This window comes from Schistocerca americana, chromosome 2, assembly GCF_021461395.2.
Source record: "Schistocerca americana isolate TAMUIC-IGC-003095 chromosome 2, iqSchAmer2.1, whole genome shotgun sequence".
Lineage (NCBI taxonomy): Eukaryota > Metazoa > Arthropoda > Insecta > Orthoptera > Acrididae > Schistocerca > Schistocerca americana.
Window position 1 is genome coordinate 553,190,252 of NC_060120.1, and position 18,308 is coordinate 553,208,559.

The 18,308-nt window shown below is 41.4% G+C and overlaps 1 protein-coding gene across 1 annotated transcript in view; it reads right to left on the minus strand.

The window, feature by feature from the left end:
• Positions 1-18,308, minus strand: part of LOC124595389 — a 304,713-nt gene that overhangs the window by 217,107 nt on the left and 69,298 nt on the right. The window lies entirely within an intron of this gene.

An 18,308-nucleotide genomic window follows, 5' to 3' on the forward strand; every position in this document is an offset into this window, starting at 1 on the left:
CATACTCTTCTTCAGAAACGCTTTCCTTGCCATTGCCAGTCGACATTTTATATTCTCTCTACTTCGATCATCATCAGTTATTTTGCTCCCCAAATAGCAAAACTCCTTTACTACTTTAAGTATCTCATTTCCTAATCTAATTCCCGCAGCATCACCCGACTTAATTCGATTACATTCCATTATCCTCGTTTTGCTTTTGTTGATGTTCATCTTATATCCTCCTTTCAAGACACTGTCCATTCCGTTCAACTGCTCTTCCAAGTCCTTTGCTGTCTCTGACAGAATTACAATGTCATCGGCGAACCTCAAAGTTTTTATTTCTTCTCCATGGATTTTAATACCTACTCCGAACTTTTCTTTTGTTTCCTTTACTGCTTGCTCCATATACAGATTGAATAGCATCGGGGAGAGGCTACAACCCTGTCTCACTCCCTTCCCAACCACTGCTTCCCTTTCATGTCCCTCGACTCTTATAACTGCCTTCTGGTTTCTGTACAAATTGTAAATAGCCTTTCGCTCCCTGTATTTTACCCCTGCCACCTTTAGAACTTGAAAGAGAGTATTCCAGTCAACATTGTCGAAAGCTTTCTCTAAGTCTACAAATGCTAGAAACGTAGGTTTGCCTTGCCTTAATCTACTTTCTAAGATAAGTCGTAGGGTCAGTATTGCCTCACGTGTTCCAGTATTTCTGCGGAATCCAAACTGATTTTCCCCGAGGTCGGCTTCTACCAGTTTTTCCAATCGTCTGTAAAGAATTCGCGTTAGTATTTTGCAGCTGTGACTTATTAAACTGATAGTTCGGTAATTTTCACATCTGTCAACACCTGCTTTCTTTGGGATTGGAATTATTATATACTTCTTGAAGTCTGTGGGTATTTCGCCTGTTTCATACATCTCGCTCACCAGATGGTAGAGTTTTGTCAGGACTGGCTCTCCCAAGGCCGTCAGTAGCTCTAATGGAATGTTGTCTACTCCCGGGGCCTTGTTTCGACTGAGGTCTTTCAGTGCTCTGTCAAACTCTTCACGCAGTATCATATCTCGCATTTCATCTTCATCTACATCCTCTTCCATTTCCATAATATTGTCCTCAAGTACATCGACCTTGTATAGACCCTCTATAAACTCCTTCCACCTTTCTGCTTTGCCTTCTTTGCTTAGAACTGGGTTTCCACCTGAGCTCTTGATATTCATACAAGTGGTTCTCTTTTCTCCAAAGGTCTCTTTAATTTTCCTGTAGGCAGTATCTATCTTACCCATAGTGAGATAAGCCTCTACATCCTTACATTTGTCCTCTAGCCATCCCTGCTTAGCCATTTTGCACTTCCTATCGATCTCATTTTTGTGACGTTTGTATTCCTTTTTGCCTGCTTCATTTATTGCGCTTTTATATTTTCTCCTTTCATCAATTAAATTCAATATTTCTTCTGTTACCCAAGGACTTCTACTAGCCCTCGTCTTTTTATCTAATTGATCCTCTGCTGCCTTCACTACTTCATCCCTCAGAGCTACCCATTCTTCTTCTACTGTATTTCTTTCCCCCATTCCTGTCAATTGTTCCCTTATGCTCTCCCTGAAACTCTGTACAGCCTCTGGTTCTTTCAGTTTATCCAGGTCCCATGTCCTTAAATTCCCACCTTTTTGCAGTTTCTTCAGTTTTAATCTACAGTTCAGAAATAATTATTAAGAAAAAAGTTAGATACGTTCCGCCGTTTACGCGTTATTTAACACTGAAGTTGGCCAGTCAGGTCGTTAGGCGCGCAAATTCGAGGACTTTCAAGTGCTAAAATGCGGTAATACATAGACATGTGTGGATTCGTGGTTACCACTTGTTCAAATGCTCATTAATATTTAAAATGTGCCTTTCTCGGATGCAATAAATTTAAGCTAGATCAACAAAAGCTACGTTTGTTCGGTTTTCGGAAACCAAGCTGAGAACAAGTTGGCGACACTGTCCCTGAGAAGTTGCTTGAATTTGTGTAAGCCACGATAGGCTAACTTCAATGCTAAATAAACCGAAACGGTGCGACTTACCAATTTTTTTCTTAACACAACCTCGTCTGCAACACCATTACAAGCTTTATAGGCTGTTTCTGATCAGCCCATACATGTACAAAAAATAGCTATTTAGAATTCAGTATATAGAGGGATTTCACCTTATACTTTCTGGTTTTTATTGCTTTATAATTACCAACAAACGTCAAAAACAACTTTATTTTTCACCCTTAACAGAACTGACATTTAAAATGTTAAAAGAGATTTTTTAATGAAAATTGTTTCATTAATTCATATTTTTATTCGTGTTTTTTCTTTGTCCAGGTATTGTCAAACCTATATCATTTTTCACTTTCAGATATTTGGCACCTTGTGTAGAAATGTAGTTATAGGGGAAATGTGGAAGTTATCATGGAACCTTCGCAAAGTGTCCCGAAAACAGAGCAAAAAATAACATAAAGATTACGAAGGTATAAAAGCACAAAGTTCACCTCTGTAACACGATTAAATGTGTCTTAGGAAGTCTTTCCTGAAGGTATCTGTGTGAAGTGTAGCCATCTATAGCAGTGAAACATGGACGATAAACAGTTCAGACAAAAACAGAGTATAGGCTTTGGAAATGTGTGCTACAGAAGAATGCTGAAGGTTAGATGGGCAGATCGAATAGGTAATAACGAAGTCCTGGATCGAATTGTGGGGAAAAGCAGTTTATGGCACAGTTGACTAAAGGAAAAAGTCTGTTAGTAGAAAACATGCCGAGGCATCAAAGAATCGTCAATTTGGTAATGAAGGAAAAATTGTAGAGGGAGACCAATGCTTGACTATAGTAAAATGGCCCACATGTCTGTAGGTGGCAGTAGTTTTGCAGAAATGAAAAGACTTACTGTCAAAGTCGAACTGTTCTTCCCGAGAATCGTGGACGTCGACTACCCGTTCCGCTGTCAGCCCGTATAAATGCCGTCGTGTAAAACGTATAGAGGAATGTTGTGACATTCCATTCCGTGACATTCAGTATGAATCGCTCTAGGCGTTTCTCGCATCGGAGATCCTTGTGCTCGCGTGCAGTTTTCTGAATATCTGGTAAGCAAGTCTTGCCTCACGTGTGTGTTTTGGCACCTTACGTGCAGCGCCGGCTACCACTAGTCAAGTCCTGGTAAATTTCCCTCTTACACCAGAGAGACAGCATTCATAACTACCGGCCGCTGTGGCCGAGAGATTCTAGGCACTCCAGGGTGGAACCGCGCGACCGCTTCGATCGCAGGTTCGAATCCTGCCTCGGGCATGGATGTGTGTGATGTCCTTAGTTTAGTTAGGTTTAAGTAGTTCTAAGTTCTACGGGACTGATGACCTCAGAAGTTGAATCCCATAGCGCTCAGAGCCATGTGAACCATTTGAGCATTCATAACTCACCTCTTCTACATCCCATTACAATGATTGTAGACGGGACCACTGGCGTTTGGCATATGCAAACGTGTTGTGCTGCTAGTCCCGTCGTCAATCCCATACAGAAAATGTATTCAGCAGATTTAGAGTCGACTGTGCATTTTTTTTAACTTCGTGACAGGATGTATCTCTTTCACATCAACGCAGCGTCCGCCCCCCGTAGCTGAGTGGTCAGCGCGACAGACTGTCAATCCTAAGGGCCCGGCTTCGATTCCCGGCTGGGTCGGAGATGTTCTCCGCTCAGGGACTGGGTGTTGTGTTGTCCTAATCATCATCATTTCATCCCCATCGACGCGCAAGTCGCCGAAGTGGCGTCAAATCGAAAGACTTGCACCAGGCGAGCGGTCTACCCGACGGGAGGCCCTCGTCACACGACATTATTATTATTATCAACGCAGCACTTGCTGACCGTTGAAATGCAGTAGTGCTATTTGTTTCTGTGCTTCACCAATATCTACGCTGGAAAAATAATAAATAGGAGAGTAACAGCAGCGCGTCCAGCAGCGGGGAAGTAGCAGATGCGGCGGGCCTGCTCTTGGCGGAAGGTGTGGTCGCGGTTCCCGGAATAGCGGAGCTGGTCCGCTCTGAGGTAAACGCTGCGCTTCGCGATAAAGACAATCCCGATCTGGTAGCAAGCACTATATCAGATAAAGTAACGGCAGCAGTACTGGCCAGAATGCATGAAACTGTTCAGGCTAATACCGCCAAAATTATGGTATTAAAAAAGTCGGCGTCTGAGAACGAGAAAAAGGACAAGAGTTAGAAGTAAAACTATCTGCCGCGACAGACGAGCTAGAACAGTACCGAAGGCGAAATAGTCTACGACTGTTTGGCGTAGCAGAAAATAAGGAAGAAGACACAGACAACCCACAGGTTGCACGTGAAAAATTGGCCGCTGAAGTGACTTAAGGCAGACATTGACAGGAGCCACCGGGTGGGCCGAAAACTAACAGGTGCTACCAAACCTCATCCAATAATAGTAAATTCGTCTCATACCGAAAAAGGGCAGAGATCTTAACCCAGAAGAAGATATTAGCAAGGAAAGGGCTTAAAATAAGGGAAGATTTGACATGCGAACGGCTAAAGATTTTAAACAGTGCCATATCCCATTTCGGTCTTCAGAATGTGTGGACACATGATGGTAATCATCAAGACAGCAGCTGGAAAGAAGACAGTCACAAACGTGACAGAACTGAATAGTATTAAATGAAGCTACACGAGCCAAAACTGCAAACTTAACACCATTTGCCTTGTTTAAGTACTAACAAATTGTTACATCCCCCAACTCAGATATACTGTCTTGTAATTGTATTATATTTTTAATCATCCCCATAGTTGTACCTTCTACTAACTGTTTTTTTAATTGTATTAACCTTGTATTATTTTTTGTACCTGTAGTTGTAACGTTTACTTAATTTTAGTTACTGTTAATACTATTTTTATTTGTTCACTTTATTCTCTTCCATTCTGTAACAGTACCATTGCAATTATTAGTCTCTCCTTTAGTTCATTAGTCACCCATCTCTTCCATTTAAATTGTTCAAAACAAAAATCACTATCAGTGTTACTTCAGTAAATTTCAATTTAATTGCAGCTTCCTACGATAATCTATTAGTTATTAGTTTGCTTCTCTCTGCTGACAGCATCGGCATTTTAAATCACTCCCCTTTTTTCTTTCCATCATAAGCTGTTTCAGATACACTAAATACATTTCATCTTTTACGACAGAGGATACACGGTCACACATAGCCGTCACTGTTTCGGTCACATTCCCCTCGCACCGAATACTGCTCCTCCATTTTCGATATCCGTGCAAGCTCAGGAAATGTCTTGCGATCGCCTTTCTTTCTGCACTCGCGGAGTCACAAATAGGGTGCGCAAAATCTCGTACACCCCTGTAGGATGTTACTTCGCGGAAGCAGCGGCCAGTGCCCCTCGCGGCAGGTAGTGCCTAACAAAGGGACAAACCAGTCTACCACCCTACTCCAGTCTGCTCAGCAGAACGCGTCAGAGCTTTTAGCAGCGCACTGCAACATCCAGTCTTCATCTGCACATTACGAAGAACTTAGCCTCCTCTTCAACCAACTAAACCACCACGTAATCCTCTTATCCGAAACGTGGTTAAAACCACACCTATCCTCTACATCTGTTCATCTCCTAGGGTACACATTTCTTAGGGCAGACAGATAAAAAAAGCGAGGTAGCGGTGTCGACGCATATATACGAACAGATCTCAAAGCGAAAGTCTTATGTACGTCAATCCCTGCTGAAGACAAGAAGCTGAATTCTTGTTCACTGAAATAATGTACAAAGTCGGGAGTGTTCGATTGGTGTCGTCTACATGCCGCCAAAAACAAGCTCAATGAGCTCCTTTCAGTCGGAAATACATTCACTTCAGTGTCAATCCGAACACGTCATCGTAATGGGAGACCTGAACATAGACCTACTCAAAGACACTCCCTCCGCAATAGACCTAAGAACATTGTTTAGTTGTAATAGCATGAACATTCTTCCATTACAACCTAAACATCATACGGCGCACAGTCATACTCTTATAGACATAATTGCAAGGAAAAAGACTGACAAAGTAAGTGATGTTGGTCAAACCACCTGCCCCAGGCCTCTCAGCACATGATGTCAAATCGCATTACTTAACTTGCAGGAACATGAAACGTCAAATCGCATTACTTAACTTGTAGGAACATGAAACGTATTGATCTTGACGCTCTAACAGCCGATTGCTCAGAAATCTCATGGCATCAATAATCAGAGAACCTACAATCGATGGCAAAATTAATGAACTTGGTGATAAACTCACTGCGTTCTATGACAAACATGCACCTGTACGCACAATCCGTGTAAGAAAATCTCCTGCTCCATGGCTGGCATCTGAATTACGTCAAATGATGAATAATAGGGATGCTGCCCACAGGCGTTTTAAGGCAGATCCGAAACCCGAGCGTTTCGAAGAATATAGAAAGCTACGGAACAGAGTGGAACAATGCACTCGCAATGCTAAAATCAGGCACGCCCGCTCCTTTGTATGCAGCGATCTGACGCCCACGACTCTGTGGAAGAATCTCCGTAGCAAGGGGGTCGGAAAGGCAAAATCGGAAACTACTGTCTCAGCTAACGAATTAAATGAATTCTTCCCTGCACCTCTGAATTCCCATACGGCGGATAATTACCGTCCACAAGAATCCCCTGACTGGATAACTAACCACGATACCTTACAATAAATACGGCAAGAAAAGCAATAAAGAGAATCTCTTCTGATGCGACAGGCAATAACAGTATCAGAATAACCATGATCAAGAATGTTGCAGATATCTTAGTACCCGTCTTAACTGACATATTTAATTTTTCCCTCGTGAACGGAATGTACCCCACTGCATGGAAAAGAAGCATAATTCGACCCATCCCTAAGATCGAAAACCCGCAACTGCCTAGTGATTGCCGACCAATTAGCATACTGCCTGCTGTTTCCAAAGCACTTGAATATATTGTTCATAATCAAATTACTGAACATCAGCACGAATTCAAACTATGTGACAAATTTCAATCCGGATTCCTTTTTTAAACACCACAGCACGAAAACTGCACTAATTAAAGTAACCGATGACCTGAAATATGCCATCGACAGCCGAGAAGCAACAATATTGACGGTACTAGACTTCAGCAAAGCTTTTGACACTGTTAACTTTGACACATTGCTCAGAAAAATGCGACAGCTTAATTTCTCAGATAGTGCTATGAGGCGGTTTGAAAGCTACTTAAAAGACAGACGGCAATGTGTTGTCTGTGTACATGAAAAATCTCCCTGGAAACATATCTCCTCAGGAGTGCCACAAGGATCAGTCTTAGGGCCACTTTTGTTTTCTTTATACGTCAATGATATTTCGTCGGTTCTGTCGTTCTGTAAATATCATTTCTATGCCGACGACCTCCAGCTTTACCTAAGCGTCAGACCTGTAGATATAAACACTGCAATCGCTCAGATGAATGATGATCTGTCTTCATTGGTGAGATAGGCGAAAAACCTGGGGCTTAAACTAATTGCAAAGAAGATACTAGTAATTTTAATAGCTCATCAGAAATTAATAAGTTCAGATTTCCGCGAACGGCTGCCTCCTATTCAGCTCGACGGTATTCCAATACCGTATCAGAAAACAGTGAAGAACTTGGGTGTAACTTTGGATGAGCATCTCAACTGGGCAGAGAATACAGTCGCTGTGAGCCGGAAGACGTCCGCTTGTCTCTATGCCCTCACAAAGTTTCAGAACGTATTTCCACAGGACGTGAATCGCCAGCTCGTGCAAACACTCGTTCTACTGAACCTCCACTATTGTAATTTAATTCAACAAGGCATGAGTAGTGAAAACAAAACACGGTTAGAACTAACCATGAATGCCTGTGTGCGTTACACCTGCAACATTCGCAGATAAGCCGCGGGGATTGGCCGCTTGGTTTTAGGCGCCATGTCACGGATTGCGCGGCCCCTCCCACCGAAGGTTCGAGTCCTCCCTCGGGCATCCAAGTGCTAGCCAAGCCCGACAGCGCTTAACATCAGTGATATGACGGGAACCGGTGTTACCACCGCTGCAAGGCCGTTGGCCAATAACTACTGCTTTCAAGTGTCTGCATGAAATTTGCCGTTACAAATACATTAGCTCTCTTTTTCAAACCAACAGTTCAGTTCATGGTATCAGTACTAGAAATAAGAAAGATCTTCACAAAGATTGAAAGTCACTTATTTTGTCCCAGAAAGCTATCTCTTATCCAGCAACATGCATTTTCAGTAACTTGTCAGACAACCATAATAAGTTTAACTGCTGATAAAGCTAGTTTAAGAGGAACCTAAGGAATTTATTGCTGGACAACTCCCTCTATTCTACAGACGAATTTCTTTTCTGAACCAGTTGGTGTGTATGTTACTAATAAGATCAAGTAATGCGAGTGTTACGTACAATCTGACTTCTGTACAAATTCAATGCAGTAATGCGATCCTTTGTCAATAAGTACTGTAAAATGATTTTTTTTACTTGATGATGCATGGCTACAACAGCGTAAGAATTATCACATGCAACTCAGTGCACTATATACTTGTATGTTTTGAGATGTTTTTGACTTATTCCACATTTATGAAGACCATTTCACTTGGTCTCTGTGGAAGGTAAAGTAGTGTAATTTTTTCTCTTTGTGAATATTTATTGTGCATTCTGTTTTCACATTTTTTTCATTCTAGAGGATCTCCACACTATGGATCTATTGGAACGAAAAGAACATCTGTTCTAATCTAACTGTCGTGCCCTTAGGAGAGAATTCACGTAACCCAAAGTTTCTGCCACTTTTGAAAAGCATTCTGGAAGTGTTATCTTTGTTAGGGTGTTTGGTATCCTCTGCGATTCTGCTTGAGTCTACTCCACTCTATTAAATCTTCGCCCTTTCAGCGTGGCTTCCATCTCGGGGATGAAGGAGTCGTGCGGAGCGCAGTCGGGAGGGGAATAACTGTCATTTTGAAACTTGAGTTTCTCCCAGCGTATAAAATGTTCAAACAACGTGCGGGAACGCAGCTGGGTGACGTCTTCGACAACTGTCGATATTTCGACAGGCACATACTTCATTCCCACTTTGTGATTTTGACAGGGTGGGCGCCTGTGGAAATATCGGCCGTTGTAGAAGATGCCACCCGGCTGCATTCCCGCTGTTTGAACTGTGATCTGATTTTTAATCGAAAATTCCTGAATAACGTAGGCCATTTGCGGTAGTGCAGTGTCATAGTGGAGTACACAATCGTCCGTAAGCCACTTCTGCGTACTTTTTCCCTCATACCCTCCCACATATGTATTAGAACATCAAGACAGAACTCTGCATTGACCATGTGGCCAAAAGCGACGAACTCTATATGAACAATTTCACACATCAATAAGGACTTAATGTTTGTTAGTCTTGACTTGTCGAGCTCCTTTTAGCGGAGGCAAAAGATTTTTGCGTTGCACGTTTGCTGCCATGGTCATAGCCATAAACCAAACTTTTATCATTAGCGACAACCTATGAAGGAAAGATAGAATCGTCTTCAAGCGGTTGTTTAAGTTGCCTGTAGTCATCCATGCGGTGTTGCGTCTGATGGTCTTGAAGCAATCGTTGCACACTCTTCGCTGAAATCCTCTTCAAGCTCTGTTCTTCTGACGGAATACCTTCGTATATGCCATCATTTACTCCCAAAGTGGTGCAGAGGTCTTGGATGATATGACCATGATTTTTCAGAAACCGATGCCTCAGTTTCTAAACACTTCCTTGTAGTATGCTATTGGTCTGTATAGTGACTGCAACAGCAGTCCACATATTCTCAAAATAGGGCCGCACATGTTTACATGTCTCATTGCATCCGTAGATTTGACCAACGCGCTATAAGGTGCTCCAATAGGTGTTGAAAATAAAGTCGTAGAAGTAGATGAATCGCATGTCACAACTCGCAAGTACAGGAAAGGATGACTTTTGAGAAACGAAATTGAACAGATATCTGTGTTTGGAGGCATTAAAAGAGAGTCTCGGAAGTGCTTCATAATTCAAGTGTATTCAAGGGAGAAACGGCCTGTAATGTCCCTTATTAAGAACTTCATCTTGACAGGAATGAAAGAGATTACCAATGCTGGAAGTCTTAGTACAGATTGAGGAAAGAGGATTTTACCAGGAATTTGTAGACCATTCATTGAAATTCGTGTTTTCGGAAGACTCATTGGTTAGTAAGCAGAATATCGAGCGCTTGTGGAAATCTCTGAAATCCTCTATTAAACGAGAAGGCCAGCGGGAACAGAGACGAACTGTGCATATTTCAGTACCTGTACTTCCACAATTTGCGGTTGCGTGGAAAAAAGGTTACTTGTGAGACTCTCCCATTTTCCTGACAGATGTAGCCAGTGTACCTCAGCTACAGCCAAAAAAGGATTGCTCCCGGCTTCTTACACAATACGCGAAAGTGTCCAGGAAGATCTGGGTGAAGACTAAGATAAGTGATATACCATTTAATTACATCATTCGAAGACAACCTTTCGTCATTGTTGTTGTCGACGCTGTAAAGAAAATCGATATCGTTCATCTTTTATCGTTGACTGAATGTCAACGACACAGACACACATTGCTATAGTTGGTATCACGAACGACTGCAGTCGAGCTTAGGCTTGTTCTGCGCACCTACGTTACGTATACTCCGACATCCAATGAGCGTTCAGTAGTGCTCTGAGCGCTCTGCTCTGAATGCCGTAGCTAATGCGACCACTAAACATGATCTCAGCGAGATTCATTTGTTGCGAGCTGTCATTGCGGGTCGTGGTGGTAAGTGATAAATTATGCATAGCATCATCATCAGTTATCTGCTATATTAGCAGGTCCTTTGCCTCTCCATTTTCTGCGATCCATTGCTTCCTTCTTAAGGCTGCTGTATGTTGTACCGTCCATCAAGTCATCCAGTATCTGGAATCTCTTCCTTCCTCGCTTCCTTTTCCCTTCTACATAACCTTCTAAAACTGTTTTTATCAGTCCGTCATTCTTCCTTAATATATGCCCAATCCAATTTCTTTTTCTTCTCTTTATTACATCTAGTAACTGCCTTTTCTCTCCCACTCTTCTCAGTACCTCTTCATTTTTTACTCTGTCCATCCAACTTATTCCTTCCATCTTCCGCCATGTCCAGATCTCAAAAGCCTCCAGCCTTTCTCTGTCTTTTTTCCTCATAGTCCATGTTTCAGCGCCATATAGAAGAACACTCCATACAAGACATTTTATGAGTCTCTTTCTGAGTTCTCTGTCCATACCGCTGCAGAAGATTCTCCTTTTCTTATAAAACGCTTCTTTTGCCATTGCTATCCTTGTTTTAATTTCTGTGGTGCACTTCCAGTCGGTGTCTATCCTGCTTCCAAGATACTTAAAATTTTGCACCTGTTCTAGTTTTTCTCCATTCAGCACAATTTTTAGTTCCTTATTTCCTCCTATTGCCAATACTTTTGTTTTATTTGTGTTAATTTTCATTGCTAATTTTGCATAGGCAGAGGCATAATTTGCAGGATATACGCTTCCTTCAAACGGAAAGCACGTGCATGCGCGTAGCGCAAATGTCGCTCGGAATCGTCAACAATGCCATTCTCGTTCGTGCCTCGACATGCGCGAACCGTCATTATTCTTGAATCGAACTATAGACTGGCAATATCGTGTACAATATCATTGCTGTCACTGAAGCCAGCAGTTCAGAATAGCAATATGGTGGCGAGCGCAAAGGACTGGCAAAACACTCCCAATAAATGGGAATAAAGTGATACAATTACATTGTAACAAATAAGCCCTCGGTCACAAATATTAAGTCAAAATTGACCTGGTTTCGACGCTACTATGAGCGTCGTCTTCAGAACTAGACTAACTGTACTAAAACATTAGGTATATAGTACATTAATAAAATTCAAGTTTGTACTGACTCGAAAAGATGCAGTACTCACTTGTGTTAACGTGCCACAGCAATGCCTCTGCGACGTGGTTGCCGTCGTCGCTGGCGGCGCAGTGTGCCTGTGTATCGCAGTTTGAAGGCGATTGATATTGACTTGGCTGGGCAGTTTAATAAACAGCAATTGATTGGAGGTCCAAATGTTTTTCGTGGACTGCATCTGAACTTCACTTGTGATGTACAAGCAGTGTTCGGAGGTAGTACATGGGTGACATTGGCTGTTGTATGGGGAAACCAAGCAGATTATTGTGGCCTTTAAGCATTTCCAGATGCTAACATTTTGGCATGGAAAACTTGGAGTATTGCTGAGACTACAGGACTGTTGGCTAAACAGCCTTATGGTACTCTTGTTCCCAGCATGCCATTTAATTGTCTACTAGAAGAAAGAAGTTAAATGCTGATGAGTACCTTTTTTTGTGGGCGAAAGTCGGCAATGGCAATTGTAAAATAAAGATCAACGGTGACTGTATGTTGTGACATAGTAAGTATTGCATCTTTTCGAGTCAGTACACACTTTAATTTTATTAATGTACTATATACCTAATGTTTTAGTACAGTTAGTCTAATTCTGAAGACGACGCTCATAGTAGCGTCGAAACCAGGTCAATTTTGAATTTATATTTGTGACCGAGGGCGTATTTGTTACAATATAGTTCTGACACGGTCACTGAACCTTAGCAGCTATGTTCAAAGCTTTATGATACAATTACGTTACCTTTTGAGTTTTGACATAATGGTCAATAATGCGTCGCGTTTGACTTTAATTTTTCGTACAGCAGACGAAAGATGCAAGGAAAGAAACATGTCTCATTGCAAGCATAACTAGAAACATCTTACATATTTTTGCTTTTGTAGGGTATTAAGCCTAAATAATTACATTACAGTGAGTCTTATCCGAAATACGGGCAGTATTTAAATAGTTTGTGGGTATTTTAGAGGGTTTAAAAATCTAATATTAACAGACGCAGCTTAATTATGCGTCTTTACCAGTTCTGATCAACTTTAGCTTTTCTTCGAATAGTATGCTCACTATGAAAGTGCTCCTACAAGTAGAACGTGCTATTTGTCTATGATAACAAGTGTCTTTATTCATTTGAATGTTCTTACGAAAACTACAGTCTGCTTTAAACGTGTATATATTGTATGTAAATTGGTGCTCTTCTCCTAACGCGATTTTACAATGTATGTATTAAACTCAACCAGAGCGCAAATATTTATTCCACTCCAGAAATTCTTTAATCCACCTCGTAAAGCTTACAACGCCATTTCACTTCAGAAAATCGTGTTAGTACCACACACAAACTTCCTGGCGCCGCCATCCTACCTCAACAAACGTCACGCTTTAGTGAAAGCTACGTCATTGCCAGTCTAGCAATGTATGCCGGCGGTCAACAGTCTAATAAATACTCTGTAAACAAAATCGATATCTGGCACCTTGACAGTCGTGCGTTCGAAATATATCGCTTACAAAAGATATTGGAAATTACCTTGAATAGAATAATATGGAACAAGAAACTATTGTATATCAGTCATGGCTATGCTATAGTATCCTGTGACCTTTGTGCTCTGGTTCATCGCTGATAACCGCAACAAGTAGATATTGAACGCTGACACAACAAAGCGATGTAATAATCACACGTCAGTTCAAACTAAAAAGTAAAAGAATTAAAAATATGGAGATGTGTCCGTTTCACTATCCATGAAGGTCATTTATTTGCAGAACTCGGCCTATGTGAACAGTACACGTTCGACGAATAGACGATCTAAGGACTACAAAGTACAATTCTCTGAAGAAACAGTTGAGTGTAACAGATAATTATGACCAGTAGATTCACAAGAGTCACAAATGAGTGTTATTTGGAAAAAGCTAAAATTTGATGAAAGAAAACATACGTGAGCCATAATGCAGAACATTTACCGAAACAGAACGTACTGTTTGTATGTTCTTCCCTTACCCGTAAAGGAAGTGCAAACGTGGAGTTTCAGTGGAATAACTGAAAAACAACGCAATGGAACATTATACACACTTGAGAAGCGCAATATGTGATTATGCTACATCATTTTCGGTGTATATCAATTGCATTAGCACAATATCAAAAGCAACAGTGATCACATTATCAAATGATTCAACAGCAATACAAACTTCGTAACCAGATATTTAGCGTAATACAGCTGTGTATCATGATGCAAAAACTTGCTTGTAAGTATGATGAAGATGGTTTATGAAACATCGATCTTGTAACGTGATCTGTAATTTGTCAGTTTGCTACCGTACAAAATAAACAGGACATCTGGCATAAACTTTGTACGGTCCAAAACATATTGTTTCTTCGAGGAGGTGTGCTTCAATAGCCTTGTCCTCATTAAACTTTAACATCGATCGTACGCAAACGCAAGGTTTTACAGATAAAACAACTTGATGGTTGGTACAACAAACACATCTCCGTAATTTAAACTCATTTCAGTCTGGTGCAGTTAAAGCCGTTCGAGCAGGACTATTTACCTTGTCAGCTGAGAATGCTCTACCGTCTCCATAATTTCAACCCTACAGGTCTGCGACACTGTGGATACGGAGATAGCAGGAGAGAGCTGAGTAACTGAGGCATTCCCTGGAATAATAACTTTACGTCCATTAAGTCGTTTTCCGCTTCCTCCAAGTATTGCATCTGTGCTAGTCTGTCTCCGTACTAAAACGTTCTTCTGCTGACAAAATATTGTTACACTGTTGTTACTCTCCGAGACACACACTCTAGAAACATTTGACTGCCGTGTTGCACCTGCCGCGGTGGTCGTGCGGTTCTAGGAGCTCCAGTCCGGAGCCGCGCTGCTGCTACGGTCGCAGGTTCGAATCCTGCCTCGGGCATGGATGTGTGCGATGTCCTTAGGTTAGTTAGGTTTAAGTAGTTCTAAGTTTAGGGGACTGATGACCTCAGATGTTGAGTCCCATAGTGCTTGGAGCCATTTGAACCGTGTTGCACCACGCCTTTTTTTATTCGTTTAATAGTTTAGTCACTGTTTAGAGCCAGCTGCTTCGCTCGCGTTTGTGTAGTTCTTATAACAAAATAATTTTGTAAACATACAACAGGTCTACTGAAAAATTAATATATTAAAGAGCCGTTTCTTTTTGTAAACAATTCTCAGAACGCCGACTTGTGGTGACTGTTGCATAGCTTTATTTGACTGAATTCAAACATTTCAACACCTTCTAAACTTTTCATGCTAATTAAGACCATAAAATCATTGTCATTTCTCAGTGTACTTCTGTCCAAAAAGCGATTCTAGTAGCGGAGTCGGAGGTTTTTGTTAATCCTGCCTTTTCAGCCTTGTGATGATCTTCCCATAGATACTTTAATTCCCTAACAAGCATTTTTTTTATTCCTAAACGAGAAGCCAAATACAAAATTTCATAGATTTAGCTTCAAAAATGCTTTCATAATGAAATATTTTCATAAATACTTTGATCCTGTATTTCATCCGCTTAGAGGTTGAATTTCCTAAAACACAGAAGCACTTGGTCTGACCGAGAAGTCAAACTTCAATTTTCATAATATTGGTTTAAAAATGCTATTGTAATTCTTCAATAATGATCTAGCTGTTATATTTCCAAAAATGCTGAAACAAGTTTTTTTTTTAATTTTCTGAGTGAGAAACCAGATACCAATTTTCGTACTTATAGTTTCAATATTGCCTTAACAGCAGCATATTTTCAAAGAATCTTTAGTCCCCTATTTCACCCCCCCCCCTAGGGATAGAATTTCGAAAAATCCCTTCTTAAACGATGATAACAGTGTAAGATCAACATCCTCGCAAAATTTCATGTACCTATCCTTTGCGGTTTGGGCCAGGCGATGATGGGTCAGAAAATTAATCAGGACATGTCCTTTTATACACAGAGATTTGGCCTTGAGCGCCAGGAATTGTTAAAATAAAAAATGGATTTTTTTTAACTTTGACATGAAGGTATTTGCTTAAAATAACAAAAAAATCCTTCTTCACTATTGGCCAAACAAAGAAAAGGTTAGTTTTAAAAATCGAAGTAAACAAAACAATCAAGTTTACAAAAGTACCTACTCCTTGAGATATAAACGATTCATTAAGTAAAATGACGATATCACTTTGTCTATTGTTCTGTGTGTAGTGTTGGCAGAAGAGCCAACACTGTGTTGCTAGATGAGGCCGAAATGCACGCGTTTAATTATACGCTGACTGGCGCGAGGTCTGGAACAGTTAAGGGCCCGCATCTCCTGGTCGTGCGGTAGCGTTCTCGCTTCCCACGCCCGGGTTCCCGGGTTCGATTCCCGGCGGGGTCAGGGATTTTCGCTGCCTCGTGATGGCTGGGTGTTGTGTGATGTCCTTAGGTTAGTTAGGTTTAAGTAGTTCTAAGTTCTAGGGGACTGATGACCATAGATGTCCCATGGTGCTCAGAGCCATTTGCCGGCCGCGGTGGTCTAGCGGTTCTGGCGCTGCAGTCCGGAACCGCGGGACTGCTACAGTCGCAGGTTCGAATCCTGCCTCGGGCATGGGTGTGTGTGATGTCCTTAGGTTAGTTAGGTTTAAGTAGTTCTAAGTTCTAGGGGACTTATGACCTAAGATGTTGAGTTCCATAGTGCTCAGAGCCATTTGAACAGTTAAGGGAATTAATAGTAGCAAATAAAGTACGTAGTTGATATAATACTTCACTTTAATCCACAATTGGCGTACATCGCTCTTGAAGGTACAGGTTATAATGTCAATATCAAATGCTATGGCGCCTTGCTAGGTCGTAGCAAATGACGTAGCTGAAGGCTATGCTAACTATCGTCTCGGCAAACGAGAGCGTAGTTGTCAGTGATCCATCTCTGGCTAAGTCGGCTGTACAACTGGGGCGAGTGCTAGGAAGTCTCTCTAGACCTGCCGTGTGGCGGCGCTCGGTCTGCAATCACTGACAGTGGCGACACGCGGGTCCGACGTATACTAACAGACCGCGGCCGATTTAAAGGCTACCACCCAGCAAGTGTGGTGTCTGGCGGTGACACCACACTGTGGTCAGATTTAAAAACTGCAGCTGTACATGCTACTCTATCCTGTGCAAGCTTCTTCATCTCCGAGTAACTACTGCAACCTATATCCTTCGAAATCTGTTTATTGTACTCATGCCATGGTCTCCTTCTACGATTTTTACCCTCCGCGCTTCCCTCCAATACTAAATTGATGATCCCTTGATGCCTCAGAACGTATCCTACCAACCGATCCCTACCTCTAGTCAAGTTGTACCACAAATTTCTCTTCTCCCCAATACCATTCCGTACCTCCTCATTAGTTACGTGACCTACACATTTACTCTTCAGCATTCTTCTGTAGCACCACATTTCGAAAGCTACTATTCTCTTCATGTCAAAACTATTTATCGTCCACGTTTCACTCCATACAAATACTTTTAGTAAAGACTTTCTGACACTCAAACCTAAACTCAAAGTTAACAAATTTCTCTTCTTCAGAAACGCTTTCCCTGCCATATCCAGTCTACATTTTATATCCTCCCTACTTCGATCATAATCAGTTATTCTGCTCCCCAAATAGCAAAACTCATCCATTAAGTGTCTCATTTCCTTATATAATTCCCTCAGCAACACCTTATTTAATTCGACTGCATTCCATTATCCTTGTTTTGCCTTTGTTGATGTTCATCCTATATCCTCCTTTCAAGACACTGTCCATTCCGCCATGCTGCTCTTCCAGATCATTTGCTGTCTCTAACAGAATTCCGGTGTCCTCGGCAAACCTCAAAGTTTTTGTTTCATCTGCATGGATTTGAATTCCTGCTTCAAATTTTTCTTTTGTTTCCTTTACTGCTTGCTCAATATACAGACTGAATAACGTCGGAGATAGCTCCAAACTTGTCTCCCTCCCTTCCCAACCACTGCTTCCCTTTCATGCCCCTCGACTCTTATAACTGCCTTCTGGTTTCTGTACAAATTGTAAATAACCTTTCATTCCCTGCATTTTGCCCTGCTACCTTCAGAATTTGAAAGAGAGTATTCCAGTCAACATTGTCAAAAGCTTTCTCTAAGTCTACAAATGCTAGAAACGTAGGTTTGCTTTTCCTTGTTCTATCTTCTAAGATAAGTCTGGGTTTCCATCTGAGCTCTTGATATTCATACAAGTGATTCTCTTTTCTCCAAAGGTCTCTTTAATTTTTCTGTAGGCAGTCTCTATCTTACCCCTAGTGATATATGCCCCTACATCCTTACATTTGTCCTCGAACCAGCCCTGCTTAGCTGTTTTGCAGTTCCTGTCGATCTCATTTTTGAGACGTTTGTATTATTGTTTGCATGCTTCATTTACTGCATTTTTATATTTTCTCCTTTCACCAATTAAATTCAGTATCTCTTCTGTTACC